The following is a 20,988-nucleotide window of genomic DNA, read 5'->3' on the forward strand; positions in this document are numbered from 1 at the left end:
CTAAAACTTAGCATCAAATAATCTCAAAGAAATAAAGAAAGTGAAGTTTTCTTAGTGAAGAGCCTCTAGGCTTCACCTTCCTTCCTTTGATGTGCCATTTTGTTCTGATTGATTAGACTATGAAAAGTTTTGTATGGACTAGATACCCAAAATCATACAAAAAAATTGTGTGACTGAAACCAGTTTTTGAGGGATAGCCTCAGTCAAACATATCCTGTTCTTTTTAAGGGTTTACATCTTGAAATGTTTTACTTAATAGACACTTGTGCAATGTAATTACTAATAGCACTGGAGTATTTATTGAAACTGGGTCCTATATGGAACAAAAAACATGCAAAGACCCTGAATTAGCCATGAATTTTGAGATCAGCCAGTTAAAACATTAATGTCCCTTGTTAATAAATGTAATTTAATGTGATGCACTTCTAATAGTATGAGCTCTGCTGAAATTGCAACCTTAAACTCCTACTTAGAAATGCCCCATATTCATGAAGTTAATATACATAAGACTTTTACCTGAGGAAAAAAATTGCTGGGTTAGATTCAAAACTCAATGGTTATTCCAAATTTAATGTCCTGGTTATTCCACATGAGTAGACTGCTAGTGGATGTTCTGTCACATGGACAGCAAGACTATAGGAAGGTGTGTGTACTGGGATTATATTCTGTATATTTTATAGTTCAGCTGCATTCCAGTACCTCTGGTATGTGCCTTTAACTTGGTAAGATTTGTAAATGATATATAAGTAGAATAAAATTTCAGGTGACAGAGAAAGCTAGAGCAGGTTTTTTGTTAATTTTTTGTTGGTTTGTTGGTTTTTTTAACCTCCCCTCTCTGCCTGGAAGGAGTATTAAATTTTAGAAGATAGGGGTGAGCTAATCTTCAGACCCAAACTGTCCCAAACCATGAAGTCACTTTAGAAGCAATGTAGTGAATAATCATGAAAAATATAAGATTGTTCTTAGTCAGGGGATATTTTGTCAATTTGTATTGTTTAACTTGGCCATTTGCTGGAAATAGTGCATTCCTGGCTCTTTTTGTGGAGATCCATCTTTAGATGCAGGGTTGTTGTTTTAGATGTTAAATATTTTTATTAAGACATATACAAAACTAAAAATAAACCCCAAAACTTAAGTAACTCAACTGTATTTTTCAAGTATATTTTTAAATCAAAGATGATTGTGATTGATTTTTTAAATCTTTTTTATATCAATTTATTTTTTTAATCAATGCTGACCTTTTCTGAAAATGTTAATAACTGGTGCAAACAATTTTGCCTTCTACTGGAGACTCTTTTGTACACTGCACAGATTGCTTGAGCTGACTGGCATAAAATTTAATTTGCATTAATTAGCCACAGGCAAGGGCAAAATAAAATGACTGTGATCCATAAGTGCAGGATTTTATAGAGTGAGATGGGCTGCAGAAATGCTGTGGGATGGCTGGGACCCTTGGGTTGATTTAGACATGAAGTTTCCCACCAAATCCCATTGCTAAAGCCACCTAATATTTACACTGCAGGTATAAATACCAGGTATAAATACCTGCCTGATTAAGCTGTTCATAGAGAACTTTTTCAACCACATTTGGTTTCATTTCTACACCTTACTTAGGGTCTGCACCAGTCATGAAATAACAAGTGGTGAATAAAGAGTGCTTTAAAGTCACAGAATGTAACTGTGCACTGACAAAATCATCAATTTTGTTATTTAACCTTTATTTCCAGCTCTGTGAATGCTTCACACAGCTAATTATTATGATGATTGATTTTTGCACGTGATACTGAATTTGGTGCTGCTCAGTGTAAATGTGTGAGGAAAAATATCACTATTCTATAAGTTTCTATAAGGAGGTACTAATTTCCTCCATAACATTAATTCCTCTTGGCTTCAGGTGTAGAATAAATGCATTGTTGTTGTATTGACATGGCTATGAACTCTGAAACATTGCAAATTTCTAGGTTAATTAGGGTTATGAATTAATTTTTTAGATGGGCCTTCAATCCTTTGTATCTGTCCCAAATTTCAAATTAATTGGGCCAAATTTATATTTAATCTTCTGGGGCCTTTTTAATTTTTTTAGAAATAAAAACGGTTATGTCAAGTTGAACAAAATGTTTCTCTCAAGCCCCAAACTGAATGTTTTGTTTCAGTATCTTGAGAAAAAAAAGCAAAAGGATTGAAGGGTACAGATCTGCTTAACAAAGAAGTCTTGTGTTCAGAATTCTTGTATGGAATGAGAACACTTGGGCTGCAGAAAATGCAAGTTCCATTTTCTCCTTTCTCTGGTGCAATTCCAGTGAATCATTTTCCTTAAAAAAAAAAAAAAAAAAAAAGTACAGCATGGAGATTTCCACCAGGCAAGCAAATCACATTTTTATCTACAGATACAGGAATGCTGGATTTTTTTTTTTTTTTTTTTTTATCATTACACCAGATAAATCAGAAAAACTGATACTGCTGGTGCTGGGAGAGTTTGGTCAATGGGCACCTACTACAGACCTAACAGGCACTGAATCTGTCAGGTAACAAGACTGCAGACACTCATGGTATCATGACTTAATCATACCTTAAATCACTTACTTCTGATTTACTGGTTGAGGTTTCAGTCAGCACAAAGATGAACAAAAACTGCTGGTCTTTGTAGGATGCCTGAAATGAGGCTTTTGGTTCTGCAAGTTGAGTTCTGGTTGACAGCACAATGAAAATTCTATAACTGAATCATAGAAGTCACTGGAATCTCAGCCCATGTATACCTGCAGTTAAGAATCTGCCTTGAAGTTAAAAAATAAAGTTAAAATTAAGTTAAAAATAAAAGCCATGTGAAAATAAAGCCATGGAACAGTCACATTTCATGTTTCCTACAGTAAACTTACAAAAATAGATCCTGGTAAAACATGGATACGTGATACAATGGGAGAAGTATCTACTACAGAAAACTTTGGGCAGGAGTCACTAACTTGAGGGAAGTGCTTATCTCCTTTATTTTTTTCCATTATGTAATGAGCAGTGCAAAACAGCACTCCAGTATCCCATTGTGCCTCAATTTTTTTCCATAATAAGGCTCAGAGATGTACATCTATGACAGTTCTCTGCAGCAAACAGATTTTTTTTTTTTATTTAGGAAATATATTGCTTAGTGTATCTCAACATTTTAATAGAAACTAGGGAATGATCTGAAAGGCTATTTCCCTTTACAATTAAAAAAAAAAAGTCATGGAAGCAAACAATTTTTGTAAATGACATCTCTCATTGCACTCTTCTCTGGTAATTCAAGGCTCACAGTCATTATTATTTCAAAAGATTAATTCTGTTTAAATAATCAATTAAGCAGAACAAGACGTTAGTGGGATAGTTGGCTATGTGTCACAATATACTAGATAAAGGATTATACCCCACTTAAGAATTAATAACATTTTAAACCTCTACATAAACTATTTTTTTTATCAATAAACATGTCTCTGACAGAGGGCCAGATGCACTCACAGGTCTTAATTGTTCAGTCCAGTGACTAATCCCCACTTGATCAAGATTTTACTGACTTAGCAGCTGTCTGGAGAGTGACAAATTTATGATTCAATTGCAATTTCATCTTAAACTTGAAACTGCATGATCATTTGTGGGAATTAGCTACCTGATAAGATAACGAGGGTGGAAGAAGTGCACGTAATTCTGTGCAGCAGAACCAGAGCGTTGCAGAACTCCTTAGGATGCGCTGGAAAGACACAAATGGCCATTAAGGGATTAGCCCATCACTGATTGAGTGGCTGCACAGAGTTGAGGTTTGTTAAATCACTGGAGTCCTAGGTCATTATCCTTGGATGCAGGAGACAGTTGAATCTGTGTCCAAACACACGAGCAGTAAATTGGAGTGAATGGATTGTGCCAAAAATGAAAAATAAAAAAAACACGCTGAACCCTTGTTCTTCGCGTGTTCAAATTTCCAGGTCATACCCCAAGTTTTTTTTCTTTCTTGGCATAAAAAATATTTTTTCACTGCCTTTAGTATCAGCATATTCTTGTCTCTGTAATCTCTTTTGAGTGTATTGCTTCCCCTCAATGCTATCAAATTTGTGCTTAGCTAACAAATGCTGAAACTTAGATAACATTTCAGAAACGGATTAGGAAAGCAACGTTAGGAGTTTCCCTCTCTGGTTTTGATGGCTTGTGCACAGTTACTACTAAATATGTAATTAAAATAAATGAGTTTCCCTCATTTGGGTTTTGTAATGATAACATTTTGGTAAGCCCCTCAATTGTTTTATGTGCCATTGACATGTGAATCAATAGCGCTGTAATAGCTCTGTTTATTTTCAAGATCATTACAAAAGTAAAGCTTTTGTTAAAAATAAATACAAATCCAAATTTTCTGAGGGAAGAAGTAATAAAATGTTGCAGGAATGGCACAACATTCCTGCCTTCCTCGAACATGTGTCAATGCAGCTGATGAGGAAAATCAACTGATGAGCAATTCCACTTCAGGGCTCTGTAACAGTATGCCTAAAGACTATTTGGCAATTCAAATTAATAGCTTAAATATGTCAAATTTTGGAATTTTTGCAGTGCTGGCTGTGGCCTTTGGCTAGCCTGAATAAGCCCAAGGTCCCTTGGGGCTATTTCTCTGTGAGTTGAACTTAGTGATCTCTATTCCCAAGGTATAGATGCATCTAATATTGTTCAACTTATCTCAGTCTAGAGGGACACATAAGTTTAGAGGGGCTCGTTTCCTGAAGCATTTCACTAGAAATTTGTGAGCTGGTAGGTTGGAAAACTCACCTTCACAGAAAAATGCTTAATTTTCATCATGCAATGGGCAATTTTCACTTCTTAACATGACAATAAAATATGCAATATGGAACAGAAATGGAGCTGGAGGCCAAACTTGAATATTAACAGAGAAAGAAGGTGAATGTGTCCAGCAATAAAAGTCTTGCTTACCTGAGCCCAAAAATGTTCTTTTTGACCCAATATTAATCAGGTGGGTAATGTTTTGTTAGTGTCCAGTTCTTTTGCCTTCTACCAGCCCCAGCTTAAATGTCAAAAAACTATTGAGGTGCCTGAGTTTTTGGGAATATGCTAATATCTTGAACAGAAATTAGGAGAATTCAGTCTAATTGACTTTAGTGGGAACAGGAACAAGATAAAACAGGGACTAAAATAAATTTGGAGAAAATAAATTAAAAGGAAAAATATGCAAAAAAAGAATCTCAGAGGAAGTTGCTGTTTTGTAAATTTGTACATCAGTCTAATGGAAAGCCTGAAGGTTTAAACTAGCTGAAAAGCTTTATTCATATTTTAAATGTTTAAATCCTTTGCCAGCACTGCTTTCTAAGATTGAACTGAATGACCAGAAAATTTAGATGGTTAGTAGGACTCAGAGAAGAAGCTAAAAGGAAGGAAAGTGCAAGAAGAAAATCAATCTGCCAAATTAGACAGAGCAAAGGAACAGGAAGAAAAACAGGAAATAACCTAATAAAATATAGTGGAAAATAAATAACTTCCAGTGCCCCAACAATTTCCTCTTACAAAAAGTATTGGCAGTATAAAGCAAATTACAGGCACATTTCTGTCTGGCTGTGGAAAGTCAGCTATTTAGGGACAACATATGGCATTTCCTCCCCATCCACCACCAAATGCAGATAACAGCTTCAAGCTCCAGCCTGGAAGTCCCTCAGGTGAAGATCAGAGCACAAATATGACCCAAGCAAAGCAAGTTGAAGAAAGAACCAGATGGCTCGTGAAGGTGAACTTTTGGAGGTGCAGCCACGGAAATCTCTACCCATTTTGATTAGTCCTGTCTCAGGAGATGATGTCACAGAAAATATAGGAAAACTGGGGGAATGAAGGCAACACCTCTGTGCCACAACATCCTAAACTTCTGGAGATCTCCTGGGCAGCTAGGAACAGGAGCTCTTTGGGACTAGAGCAGAAAAGGGGACATAAAAAATAGATTTATGAACTTACTAGGTACTGATCTCCACTCTGTTAGGTAGCAAAGAGGCCAAGGGCTCTCAAGGATAGCATTTATTTAGGAATGGTGCCACAGCACAGCTGCACAGTGCCACCAAGTTTTTGAAGCAGTTTTCCCAGCAGTGACGTATAAAGATACCTGACTGAGAAAAGCAGTCCTCCCCCAGCTGCAGGAAGCTTGGCAAATAAGTAACGAATCTGTTTTTAAGTGGAATCCTGGTTCTGCAGTGTTTACAGTTTTTGCACTCTAGAGAGTGTGATTTTAAAGAGGCTCAGTGTTTACTTCAAATTATTAAAGTAAACATTGTAGCATTAGTTTTTAGCCAAAACCAACAGAAGTGTAATTAAGTTGAGTAACTCCGTGCTGAGCAACAACATACATCATTTACTTATTTCCCTGTGTTGAAGTGATCCTCCATGGAAGCAGAAATCACATTGGAAGTGCAACTCAGTCTGGTGAAAGTTAAAGTGTGTCCTTTCAATTGCTGTGGATTCCACAGGTGAATGAAAACACAGTGGTAATGCTGTGGTTTATTTACAAATGTTTCATCCCATGCATAGATTCTAGGGGATACAGAAGAAAACAAAGTAATCACAAAGTGAATACAGGCTATGGAATGCACTTTATGAAATCAGAATCTTTAAAAATAGATGCGCATTTTCAGCTTTGAGTTTATCGTTAAGTGGAATAAAATTATTGTCTTTCACAATACTAAAAAAAAAAAAAAAAGAGAAAGAGCTGCTTTTTTATTTACATCATTTTTAGCTTTAGCATGACAAAATGAACCAGGGCGTACCATGCTACGATTTCACCCGTTGACACAGAGGAAAAGGATAGAACAGACATAATACATCTGGTTAACGACTTTTAATTGCCTTTGTGACCCAGTTCATACCAAATCCTCTCAAGGCAAAGTCTCTTTCTTTGTATGCATCATGGGGCTAAATCTCTATCTGAAATATGTTGCTTAAAAAAACATCGCCATGTTAAAAAGTAACAATATTTCTTGCTCACATAAATCTTTAGTGCTTGCAGGTGACCTGAGAAAGTGAGAAGTGGAGAGTTCAGTTGTCTGGTGAATGAGTATGTTAAACTTTCCAAATAAAAGCTACTCTTAAAGCACCAGATTCTTTCAGCAATTAATCACTATACTGTTGTTTATTAGGAAGACACGCCTGGAATTTTTTAGTAACTCAGGTAACCTTTCATGGTTTGATGGATACAAAAGATAATCGTGTCTGCAGTGATTTAATGAGCCTCTCTGATGTAATATAGTAGTCTGTGACTACTGAGTTGGTATCTCTGTCCTGGGAATAGGGAAGGGATATTGGAGGAGGGCATGTGTACAGAAACACACTGTTATAAAAACAATCTATTGCTAATCAGTTACAAGAAATATTTTCTGCCATGTAGCAAGCCAGAACAGACTGCTGAGGTTACAGCTCTGAACTTCACTAGCAGACTGAAAATCCTGTGGCAGTGTTGAGAAACTGAAGCAAAGAGATCTGGTTGAATCAAGAAATGAACAATGTGCTCAGTACAATATCCCATGGACACACACCACTCAGGCTTTCCTGAACTCTGACTAGTGGTGCTCCTTGAGGGGATGGCAGCATGGATCCTCCAAAGCTTTGCTGTAATCAGGAGGTGAATCACTGCATGTACTACAGAGTTGGCATCAGATGATGGTGATGGTAGGTATTTTTGTATAAATATACAGGCTTCTGAAATGTAAATATCATCCTCAATTGCAACCATCCTCTCTCTGAGCCAGGCACTAAATCTCTCCCTCACACACAGCAGAAATGGGATTTAACTCTGCTCTGTGTCCAGCAGTACTGGCTTCCTAACAACAGTGTCACTCCCTGCTGCTACTCAGCCTGTTAATAATGATAAAATACTGGAATTGTCTGCCTGGGGAGGTGGTGGAGTCACCATTCCTGGATGAGTTTAAAAGCAGATTGGATATGGCACTTGGTGCCATGGTTTAGTTGAGGTATTAGGGCATTGGTTGGACTCTATGATCTTGAAATCACCAACCTGGTGATTCTGTGGTTCTATTAGAACATCAAAAGTAATTTAGCAGAACCTTACTGTCTCCATGAAGCAGTCTCTTTAAGATTCCTTCTTAGCTCCCAGGTTTGTAAAGCCTCCTTTCAGGTAACTACTGTTCTTCACTCAACTTTTCAAGCCCTGTCTGACTTTCAAAATGGCAATGTAAAATCTCTTGTTCAAGGAACCTGTTCCTTCAGATGTATCTAGCAACTTTACTTTTAAACAATATCTTTCCTCTGGGGTTTTGGGTTTTTTTTGATTTTTTTGTGTGTGTGCTCCTCCTAACCCTGGGGAAGACTGGATGTAATTCTTTCTTTGCTGTGTGGCAGTAAGTATTTAGTAGGTTCCAGCTGTATGGTTGGTAAGAAAACATTCCCATTCACAAAATTGCTGAATAAATCTGTAGTCTACCCACGGTTTAGAATGATGGATTTGCTGAAGTGCATTGCTGAATTGGAAGCAGAGTGTTTGAAATGAAGGTGGTGAGCTCTTACAAATTACCTGAACAATTACTGTCTGCAATAATGTGAAAAGTGTGAAAAGTCTCTTCTTCAAACATGAAGATCCAAATGACCTTGGGAAGCTGTCAGTAGAGAAAGATCAGATTCTTATTTCCAAGCTGAGCATTTCTGGATGTGGGCTAAGAAGCAGGTAGCATAAGAATCCACAGTGGTTTTGGACATGCACAACTTATCAGTGGTAGCTAGAAACTTTAAATGCTGCCATTTTTAAGCAGCCAAGATACACACTGAAGATATATTGTTTTCTAAAAGAAAGTTATCTGAAACTATTCATCTGATCTCTGAAAAACCCCAACCCTCATTTCATGTTGTAGAACCAAAATCATGACCAGCATTAGGAACTTTGGCAACATCAACATCAATACACTTCATACTGTTTATGTGCTCTGAATTGCCTTCACTTTAACAATGGTTTCACCAGAAGTTTCTTCAGATAATCCAGTGTTCCCAAGTATTTAGTATGCATATTCAGCAACAAAAACTTAAACAGCCTGCAAAATCCCAAAGTTCACAGTGATGGTGATTCAAAGAAATGTGACACACATCAAAGCACTGATATTTTAGAGAAAGCAAGGAGTATTAGACCCATTTGGATTAAGGAATTCTGCAGATTCCTCAGCTTCTCAACCTTTGCAATACATCTGTGCCCACTTGCAAAGGCATTATCTGCCAGTGCTTTCTCAACTTTGTCATTTTAGAGCATTCCTAAAGCAAAAAAATACTAGTTTCAGTTCTCAGTAGGTTAAGAAGGAATCTAAATACTTTAGGGAGGATAAACATCTGAAAAAATAATATGGTTTGAGAGCAAAAATGACAAGAATATGTACCCCAAAGGAAAAAAACCAACCAACTAAACAATAACAACAACAACAAAAGAATAAAACTTTGGATACAGTATAAAATTAAATACATCCATTTAAACTTATGTCAGAGTAACAATTGCTGTCCACTGTGTTCTCTGGGAAATATGGGAGAATTTGAGGTAAATATTTGCAAAATTTGCAGGGAATCCTAGTATGATTTTACCATACTCCTACTCTGACAATTAATATAATTATATATTAAGCAAATAATCATTGCTATGTTTCCCTTTTCTTGTCTCATTTAGATATTAACTATAGATTTTCAGTGCTCAAGTAAGATTTTTATTTTGATTTAAAACAAATGTGAATTTATCCTGCAAGATGCTGGACACCATCCATTTCCATTCACCAATTTTTGCTGCTTTCTTGTGGGAATAATGTCTTTGCAGGCCTGAAGGTGATTTTGGGATCTATTGTTGGTCTTTCGCATAGCAGCAATACATATTGATGGTGTAAAGGTATTTTCCAGAAGTGCTCCTTACTTTGTAGTTACAACCTTGTTCTAACTCTTTGCTCTATGCCAGGATTTTATTTGCTGATATTAAGGGAGCATCCCTCATCCTGTGGATAAGGAAAATGACAGTCAGTCATCCTCACACTCCTGTAAGCTATGCATTGTAATTTCTGTTTTGCACAGGAATGTTAACCTAAGTTAACAGTGTGAGCAAAGGAAACTTCTGTTTCCATGTGAACTGTGCAAGTGTTACAGTAGTTGGGAACTTGGCACCAGTGGATGAGCTATTTGTACACAGGTCACCTTCCATGTCTTCTCCAGCATACTGTTATGTGACAAAGTGGTTTATATCTTAATGCAAGAAATTTATTTTTTACTGTAAAACAAATGATAATGAGTAGCTCTTTAAACTAATGTTTTATTTCCAGTGAGTTAAAGTTTTGGCATTAGTTTCATGGAAAAAGCATTAATCTTCACCATTGAAATAGAGAGCTGGTTGACTAAATATGACCTGACAAAATTAATTTTGAAAATCGTTTACAGATCTTTCTCATCAAATTTTAAATGCTTCTTATTTGTTATTGACTTTTAAAGACTAATAATTATTATTTTTTTCTGTTCATTTTCTCTTCAGTTTCAGTTGCCATTCTTTGAAACATTGGCTTCGAGAAGAAGAAAGACATGTTTAAGTATCTGCTGAGATGTTTGTATATGTGTAAGGAACTGTCGGATGTAATAGGAACAAACATTTGTTACTTACATTTAACCTTTGGTTAACTAATAATGCTGTGAGTTGTAGTTCACAGGAGGAAGAAATGTTTGTTCCCAGCTGTGTAATACAGACAAGCCTTGAGGGCTGTTGGGAAGTTCTTTGAATTATTTTTTCTCCTCTGTCCTGCTGGGAAATGTACAGAAATTGATAGAAGACCTCGCTATCATTCATGTGGCAGCAGACTTGGAATGACTGCTAGAATGTCCGGGACATGCTTTATGTTTAGTGCTGACAAACTAAGCAAGACAAATATGATTTATGGGACAATAGTTCAGATGGGGAATGAATGGAGATGTCTTGGTGAAAATATCAGCGTAAGTAGGCTATGAGAAGGAAGTGGTTTTAAGGAAGGATCTAAAGGAGATTTGGCATGTGGCAGATGGGAAGTTATTCAAACTATAAGAGGCAGCATGGAAAAAGAAGTGAAGCTGAGAGTGGGAATAAAATATGAAAGGAACAGTAGGATAGAAGGGCACTGGAAAACTCTGCTGTTCCTTTCCACATAAAACTAATAAAAATACATCTTCATGACCTGCAAAGGTGACTAATGAACTTCTGGCAAATTCTGGTGTATCCCCTTAGACATTGTTATAATTAATATTTTCAAATATCATCAAATCTTTCAAACCTGGATATTCCTCCTTAATTAACCAAGAATTTACTGAAATGCAAAAAAGATCTCAGGAATCAGTATTTTTACTACTGTAGTACTTTAATGCATGGGCCTGTTCTTGTTTGGAAGAGTTTATTGTCAGCTTGGACAAAGAGTGGGTGAAGGGTAATATTACCAACAGATTTCTATTACAGAAGAAGAAAGAGACCTGCTAGAATCAGGTGATTTGCCCAAGGACATGAAGGAATCTGAAATGATGATGAAACTCAGACTTGGCATGCAAACCTGCCATGCTTCCATCAGGTTACAATTGCAGTGCCAGCTTCCTAACAGCTAAAAATCATTCATATCCATTCCTGGTTTGATAACAAACTCCAGATACTCACACTCTACACATTAGGAGTGTCCTTGATCACTTTGGAAGTGTGCTTGCAGATAGGTCTACAGGAAACTTAAAGTAATTTTTCTAATTTCTTAGCAGGCTTTTAATTCTATCTTAACTTCCTTTTTCTTGGCTTAAAAATCATGTGCAGTTTTGCCTTTACCTTCCTAAATAATTTTTCCCTGCCTTGTCATGAGCCTTGGAAATCCATTTGTTTTCTGCTTCTTCAGTAAATTTTAATTTTTCAGGGTGTGCCATGCTTAACAGACAGTGAGGAATCCTTTCTCTGAGCTGAGCCCTGTTGTCCATCACCTCTCCCTTCCCAAGCTCTCCTTCTCCCATGCATTAACTAATGTATTAACTAGGCCAAAATGTACATGGGTAAAAATTATGTATATGTAATGAAAAAAAAGAAGGAAAGTTAACATGACTAAAATTCAAGAGGTTATAGAGTTGCCATCTTCTCTGTGGTTATTGTCTCTTCTTGAGGGAGAGCTAAAACCAGAATGCCTGAGGTAAACAACATAAAGAAATGAATAAATGTAATTTCCATGTACATAACATCAGACAGACATATAAAGAATATTAAAAAAGTTAATTCTCCCAGAGCTCCAGAATAAAGACTGCCAGAATTCCCAGTGGTGTAAGTGTGGCAGGACTTACACCCCACAGCAGCACACATTGTATACAGTAAGCACTGGGGCTCAGTTTACCCTGTTACTTAAATAACTTGGTAAGGAATCTTCTGGCTAGAGGGTAATGTAGCCATAAAATCTTTCTCTGCACTATTCTGAGAATGAACTTTATTCTATATCTTATCTTCTGCTTGAAAATGAACATCCTTTCTATTCTTATCATGTTTCTGCTTTTTTTTGAATTGTTGAGTGTCAGCCATATTCTGCTTGGCAGATATGTGAAGTTTTTCCTGCTCAGCTCTGTTGTGCTGAGTTACCTTTGAAATTCAGCCCTATTTTTATGACTACACTCCAAAAGCCCTTTTAATAACCTACCCAGGGCTAATAATACTTCCAAGAAAGCCAGTGTTACTCTGATACACCCACCACTTTCTCATTAGATGGTACAAATCCTTCAGTGTGATACAATAGAGTCCACAGAGAAGAAAACCCCAGGTAACTATGTACCACAGGTCTGCTTCGTGCTAAAACTAATCTTGGATAAGGTGACAGCATGGTATTCACCTTCATGCCATCTAATCTGGATAAAACAAGTGTCTTTTTCCCTCATGGGCACATCAGGGATGTCAGTGCTGGTGTGTGATTTGGAGTCACGGAGTGCTCAGTGTTGCGTTTCACGGACGGTTTGGAACGCGCTCATTTCATTTCTCTGTCATATTGATGATACACGTATTCACAACAAATGATCCTTAAAAATCCTAGGGCGGTGCCTCAGATTGCAGCATTTTCCCGAGGTAAGGAGGTCAAATGCAAGGCCTGAAGAGGCTGCCCCTTTCCTTAAAACACACACTCACGGGTCAGGACCTTTTCCCTACCCCCAGCCATTTCTCAGGCCTCCCTGGCAGCGGGGCCTGCGCTCCCCCTCCCGCCTCCGGCACCGGGCCCATACCCATGGGAGGCCATGGTATTTCTGAATAAAACCTTGGGTCTTCCTCACAAAAAATGCCATGAAACAAGCAGGGGTGACACGGGGAGCTCTGGCTGGCCTGGGCTGAATCCTGAGCGAGAACATGGCTGCCGGGCCCCCTGCCCTGGGTGAGGCCACCCTGGGCTCTCAGGAATCTCCCTGGCCTTGGGGAAAGGTGTGTGTTTGCCTTGGGCAGTGTGCACACAGAATCCTTAGAAGAGAAAATGAATTCCAAGGGAAATGTCTTTTATTTTTCTTAAAATACAAATAAAAAAATAAAAAAAAGCTGGATGGATTTCCTTGCTTACTGGTAGAAGCAGAGTTCTTGGCAAGCTGGGCCCTGTCAAGGCTTTACTTGGAACTTCCAACAGATACTTTGGTTAAAAACCCTTAAATCTTTCCTTTGGTTAACAACAGCATGCAGTAAGTAAAAAACAAAAAGGAGAATGTGAATTTAAATAATTCAACTTTTTCTTCCAGATGAAAATCTTCATGTAACCTACACACAAGTAAGAGTACAGCTTTTTTTTTCACTCTATTCTGAGGGAAGCCTGTAACTAATTGGCCTATCTGTAATGTTTTTGGAGTGATTCCACTATAAATACACTCTTTATAATTAAACTAACTGGCTGATTTATAGGACCTGCAGTTCAGATGCTGCTGCACTTAGGGGATTTTGTTGCATTTCTTTTAATAATGATCATGGTCTTTTCAGCTGGCGAAATTTCACTTCAGCAAATCTTTGGAGATAAAAATTGCTTGCAGGTGTTGTGGAGTAGAAGTTTTAAGGTTTAGCTGGGGCGATAATCCTTTCAATTTATGAAAAAGCTTACGCAAAACTGATTGCAAGAATTGAAAAGATGTGGCCTTTAAAAAAAAATTAGTATATCCTACTTTTAGTATTTTAATGGCTTTCAAAATGCCAATGGACAGATTGTGGTCTGTGGTGTAGTGAGCAACATGAAGTCAGTGAAGCTGTCATTGCTTCTGTGGAGGGAGTCACGCTGGCTTCTGTGGAATTTGGGTGGGGTTTTATGCTTGTGAATTTATTTTATAAAGTTATCTGAGAAGTGGAATAAGTACTTGTAGGAATAATTGCTGGGTGGAGGATTTTTCTCTCTGGTAATTTACAGTTTTCTTTCTCAGAGTTGTTATGGAGACTTAAATATTATAATAAGATAAATATGTTATGAAATATATGTGTTATATAAAAATAGCTATTGATTGAAGCTCTGGATTAGAAGTGAACTCTGCCTGCTTCTCTGCTTCTTATCTATTTTTCTTATCTATTTGCTTGCTTTGTTTTTGGTTTCTAAGGGTTTTTAATCAGTTTTCTTTAGGCACCTTGGTGTAAAAGACTACTTCTTTCACATTGATAATTACATTTCAAGCTCTTTTTTTGAAACAGCATTCAGCTGTAGTGGCGAAGATTGCTAATGGCAGACAGAAAGTGGTTTTATCTAACTTTTTGTTTTGCAAATATGAAACTAAAAGTTTTCAGAGTCCTTAAAGAGGAAACAATCCTGGATACTGGAGAAGGTGGTTTCCAGACAGCAAACACAGGAAGTGCTACAGCTGTGCTAATCTGGAAGAGCATCACAGCAAACTGTGGCAACGAACTGGGGTTGAGGATCTTCCAGATTTCTGCAGAAGGATCACTTTTGTCAGTAAAACAGCTAAGTTCACAAGACTTCTAAATTCCTCTCAGAGTATTTCAGTGTGCACTGCAACCTACTTGTTTCTTCAGAATGGAAGGAAATCTGTAAAAGAAAGCTGATGTTCAGTACTTAGAGCATTTGAAATGAATCAAAATTCAGGAGCACACAGAGACTTGTGTGATACCCTCTGATGTCTTGTAAATGAAATAACTATACAGAAGCCCTCTCATCCCCACAAACATTTGGACATTGCAATTGAGGGGGGAAATAGAAATCAGTCTGCAGCTGTCACTACTAATTTTGTTTTTAGCAAAGAGCTGCAAACCTCCTTTGGGACAGCTGGGTGAAAAATGGCCAGGGCTGTGCTCTGGAGGGTGAGTGTGGGGAGGGAGGCTTGGCTGAAGGGAGCTCTCATTTTTTTGGTGGGTGCTCGTTTCAGGGCACGCTGGGGGGCTCTGAGAAGCATCTGTCCCTGCAGCAGGCTGGGAATCTGTAAAACTCTCTGGAAGCTCTGCAAACGAGGGTCCCCAGCCTCGGTAGCGTTACCCGACTGCTCCCTCTTGTGCTGGCTGCCACCGCCCCGCTCTGGCCATGCTCCGGGGGATGCTGCCTTGTACCTGGTCCTGGTGCTAAGTACAATGATATATTTTGATACTAAATCAACTAAATAATTGTTTCACACAATATAAATGGTTATTTTATTCACAGGCTGGTTGCCATTTATAATTTTATGTCAAGTCAATGCACCTGATGTTCTCTGGAACAAAATGTTGTTCGCTGCACTTAGGTTCTGGATACTTCAGCTGCCGTGATTTTCTGAGACACAACACATATACATGAAATATATATATATTATTATGTATATTATATATACATATAAATATATGTATATATATGTATATATGTTATATAAATATACACATACATATGAACATACTTATTAAAATGAAAAGCATATTGGAAAAAACCCCATATTTTTAAAACCAGGATAAAATGCTCTGAAGGTGTGCATACCTGCCTTAGTGTCTTGTTCCTCAGTTAAATGTCCTCATGCACTCCCACACACCAGGAATAGTCTTGATCTGTCTTGAAAAGATGATAGTGAGATTATTCAGGCAAAAATGGCTAACAAGAAATTCCTCCTCTTGTTTCAGGGGTGTGTGCACAGGATAACTAATGGTTATAATACGCTTATTCTACTATTGTAAGCATTAGATGAGTCCTTTCTCTTTTTATAATATTTTATTGTAATATCTTTTAGAAGACTGGAAATGCCTTAATATTTCATAAAATATTACTTTTATTTTTTCTTTTACTACAGCTTATTGAGGTACACAAGAATTTTACAGCATATTTTACATACTTGGTGTAAAGTTGATTTGAGCTTGGGCCCTATTATATTTGAGCTGATAAAGATTTGCTAGGCTTAAGAAATACTTGTGAATATGAGAGACCATATCTGCAACTGTGTTGTCTTTTTAGACATTACTGGGTTTTTAAAATTTTTTACAGGAACAATTTCCTGGTTATCGTGTCATGGCTTTACTTTTACTGTTGATAGGACATGCGTATTATACCAAGATCCATACACTTAGTCTTTCAGTGCTTTCAGGACAATTAATAGGTTTTTATTTAAAGCAGCAGTATTTTAATTTATGCAAGTAGCTTTTAAATATCAATAGTTTTCAGCAGTGATTTCTGATTAAAATCATAAAATTTATTGCTTGTTCCTTCTCCCCAGATAATGTTAGTTATTTGGAGTGACCCTTATTCTTGAAATCAGGTGTGGTTACAGTACCTTCCAGAAAACAGAGATGAGGAGAGATATAAATGCAAAGAGACCTAAAAAACAGTGATGGTATCATAAAAAGGAACATGTTTTTGGGAGTGTAGGAAAAGTTTTGAAAGCTATACAGCATATCACACACTTGTCAATTAATCATGGCAATCAAGCCAAAATGAATTGATCTAATTGATATTCTCTCAATGTCCTTTGGTTAAGAATATCTCATTGTGTTCCTCTGGGCTGGAGGCAGGGCACTGCTGAATGTTTCAGGGCAGTAACAAAAGCAGTTAAAGCCACTAAGGAATAGTGCTGGGCAGAAGGAAGTGCACACAGGTGCAGGGGATCCTTTGTACAGCACTTTTTCACCAGCTAAAACAGGCACCCATTAATACAGCGTGTTCTGAAATCTGATGGTGTGTTGTTAACATTTTGCTTCCTCACAGCTCAAGTAATTTGGCAAGTGACAAATAGAATTCTTAAATGCTTTCAACAAATTCATGCACTGGGTTTCTTTCTTAAAAGGTAAAAGGGATACTGCATCCATTTGGTGTCTTTACTGCTGTAAAAATAATGATGTGCAGAAGTTTTTTTGTGTTACCTTGGTAAAAGATCCTCTGGAAGTCAAACACTATTAACTTTAACGAAGTAGCTTTGATGGCAGGGAAGAGACAGCTGATACTACACTTCCTTAACAATAAACCACAGTGACAGATAAAAACAAACATGTGCACGATAACATATAGCATTTCAGAGAATGGAGCCAGAAACTAATGCTGACTGAAGTGGTCTTTGCTTTCTTTTGAAGCCTGTTACTGCTTTTGAAACTATTCCTTTTGAAAAGAGTTAAAATTGAATTCTGCTTCTATGACAAATTTATATCATGCTATTGAAGTAAGCAAAAGCAAATAGATGTGCCTCATATTGTCTTGGGCTGCAATTTTTGAGATTTGTTTCATTGTGCTTAAAATTTTACACCATGACTGATAACTTAGTAGGAAGAAGCAGTCTGTTCTTTCATGTGTTTATTCCTTCCTCTCTATTTCCTGTCCTCTTTCCCTGAACTAGCTCACTTTTTGCCCTCAGCTCTGGATGTAATAGAACAGTGGCTCATTTTTTTTTACCTGAGCTAGAAAACCATTTAATTTCCAGTTATGTTTTTATACTGAGGACAAACAGACATAATTAACTTGCTAATGTAAATAATAAGGAGGAGAAAATACTAGATTTTGTTTCAGGTGATCAGAATCTGTGTGTGTGCAGTGGTGTGCTCTCCTAGGAGAGGTAGCAGATTCCTTCATCGTCCTGCTGTCTGCAGCCCAGAGGTTAGGGCATTTTTATGGAAGGTGGAAGATATTTTGAAGTCTTTTTCACTGAGGAGTTTTTATTCTTGGGTTTCTTGTGTTTTGGACAACTTGATTACTGATGGATAACGTGTGTTGTTTTCACTGGGCTTACTTTCAAGGAAAAGTGAACCACTCGTCTATATCCAGCAAGATAACCCAGGCAGCTGAAGCCTAGGATAGGGTTTTGGGATGTGAGGAAGCGTCTCACCTGGGAGGAAGATGAAGTTTCAGACCTGCAACCAACCATTTTGATGCTGATTATTCCCATGTTAAAGTCCTGTTGTAAATTGAACCACACTCTCTGATGTCTCATTGACAGAAATGCCATGACAGGAGTATCTTTCCAGTCCATTTCCTGCTTTCAAAAATTTTAATAGCAAAAGCAAAGTATTTTTTCAGAGAAAAACAGTATGCTAAGATCAACAGTGTAAAAATGGTTTAAATCCTATGGCCAAAGCTGTTTTCAGACTGGTGATGTGTCCTAAAAATTACAGCATATGTACTGAACCTATGCCTCAAACATGCTTGGATGTTACAGTCTTTTTTTAGAGCAGATTTCCACTGCACAGTTGCTGTCAGCCCCTATTTTCATTTGCATGATTCTTGTGAGCCACCTTTCACACTGCATCTTTCTCATGCAGACCTCACAGTGAATCCCCTTAGGCTTTACTTCCCCCAGGAAGACAGGTGCTTTTAAACCAAGAAGACAAAGCAGTTCACTGCTTATATGAATTGTCAATAAGTGCAAAAAGCAGGAGCTGCTTGGAGATTTAAATGTGGCACCTGGGGACATGGTCTAGTGGTGGACCTGTCAGTGCTGGGTTGTTCTTGGACTCTATGTTCTTCGAGGTCTTTTTCAGCCTAAATGATTCTGTGATTTATTATTATCATGTGCTCTAAGAGCACCATTCTTCTTTGGGCAGGTGAATGGATGGGCTTGGCTTCTCTAAAGGCAGGAGGGATGACTGTAAATAATGCAGCTGATATGGCAAGAGGTGCACTGGCAAACTTGGTAAGAGGGACTAGCCTTCCTGCTGGGAATGCTCTGCTTTTCAGAGCAGGGTGATGCACAGTGCTGCCACCACACCACTGTGGGGTTTATCTGTGGATGAGTGGAAACTTCTGTGCCCTGGTGCTTTTTCCTTCATCCAGGCTCTTCACAGGGTGGTGAGGATTTGGCCTAGAACTTGGTGGGTTTTACCTGCCCAATTCTGCACTGGGAGATATGTGTAGAAGGTGCTTGAGCTGTGAGTGGAAGCTGCAGTAGAAGAATTAAGTCAGCTCTGAATGGTTTCTTATCAGCCCTGACTTTTTCCAGCTTCCTGGGGTTTGTACAGAGTTTTTGAATACATGTATTACTTACCAGCCCTACAGAGTTAATTCTTTTTAATTTAACAAAGGCTTGTTCTGTTATTGACTATCAGACAGGTTTTAAAACTAAACTTTAAAATTGCTTTGGATTGTCTTAGAGCACAAACATTATGTTTAAGTGGAACACCTGATTAACAATTGTAGCATACAGAAATTAGTAAGTCTTCCAACATCTGACTTTTTTTTAATAATCATTGTGTCAAAAATAGACTGATAAGCTGTGTCTCAAGGGATTAGTGCAGGGAAGAATCCTATATTCTCATTTTGTTTCCCCACTGTTATCAGACTGATCCTTTTCCTGAGTCATTCTGTATTTCCTTTTCCAGGATGCTTTATACTCAGAATCTTCAGATGTTAGTTGAATCAGTGTCAGATTTCCTGAAATAGATACTTTAACTTGAACATGCTACACATTGCTTTCAAGGTCCTGATTTACTTTTATCGTATGGGAATCTTATGTTATTTCACTTAGAGCGTTTCAGTTCTCATAGAGTACCTGAAATTATTTGTATGTAAGATTTCCTGTCTTTGCCTTATTTTTGCATGTAAACTTTCCACAGGGGGCCACTTTGCATGTAGGAAGAACTGTTTTTAATTTGCCATATACTGGATATGAATACAGCCTGAGATTGCACATGAGCTGTGCCCTCTTGTGTTCACTTGGAAAAGCAACCAAAGTATAGGAAAACAAAGCAAACCTCCTGAAATTAAGCTGGGTAGAGTTGATTTATCCCACGTCCTCTGCCTCAGATCCCTGCAAAAGTCTCAAACTGTGGAAACACTGCATTCAAGGATTTCAGAATTTGATGATTTCTCCTCTTCCCAGTGCTGGGCAGTACAAGTTAGATCACTTTCATTTCATTTGAAATGAAGAGAAGCAAAGTGTAACAGCAGAAAAGACTAGAGTGCAATCATGAATAAAACCAGAAAATGTCTTTAAATTCATATTTGGGGCATTTTCCTGCCCCCCCAAAATAATGTGTATTAACAGAACTTTTCCAAACTAAACCTTTCTAATTGTATTCTGTCAGGCTCTTAGAAGGTGATTTGATATGCTTTGTGCTTGCCTAATGAAACTACTTGATCATGTGCAAGCATTCTGTTAATTTAATTAATTATTGTAGGCTAACAAATATGGGCACAAAACCAAAACACAGTGAATTGTGAGTTCAGCTTGTTTTCAGTGGGGCTGTGTTTCTAACTTGTCTCCATTAGGTTAAAATCTACAATAAAATAGCTATAAATAGATTGCTTTCATGTTTCTCAAAATTCTGGTTAATTCACAGTGAAATACGCTTATATATGGATTTTCCAATGCATATTTAAGTATTAACATTATACTGATATGTCAGCTGTGCCCCTTCTTTTGTGGTTTTTAGGTTTATTTCCTGTAGAGATCTATGATATATGTAAACTATGTTTTAGCTTGACCTCTTCTTTCATGTGGAGAATATGTTTTGGTTTTCAGGGATCATTTTGTCATTTGTGTTTGCATTTCATCCTTCGATGAATCATTCATATCATCATTTTTGAAGCAGTATCATTATGTTTAGTGAGCATGAAGTTTTTATCTTGTGATTTTTTGGGGAGAATTATG

This window comes from Poecile atricapillus, chromosome 1 (assembly GCF_030490865.1).
Source record: "Poecile atricapillus isolate bPoeAtr1 chromosome 1, bPoeAtr1.hap1, whole genome shotgun sequence".
NCBI lineage: Eukaryota > Metazoa > Chordata > Aves > Passeriformes > Paridae > Poecile > Poecile atricapillus.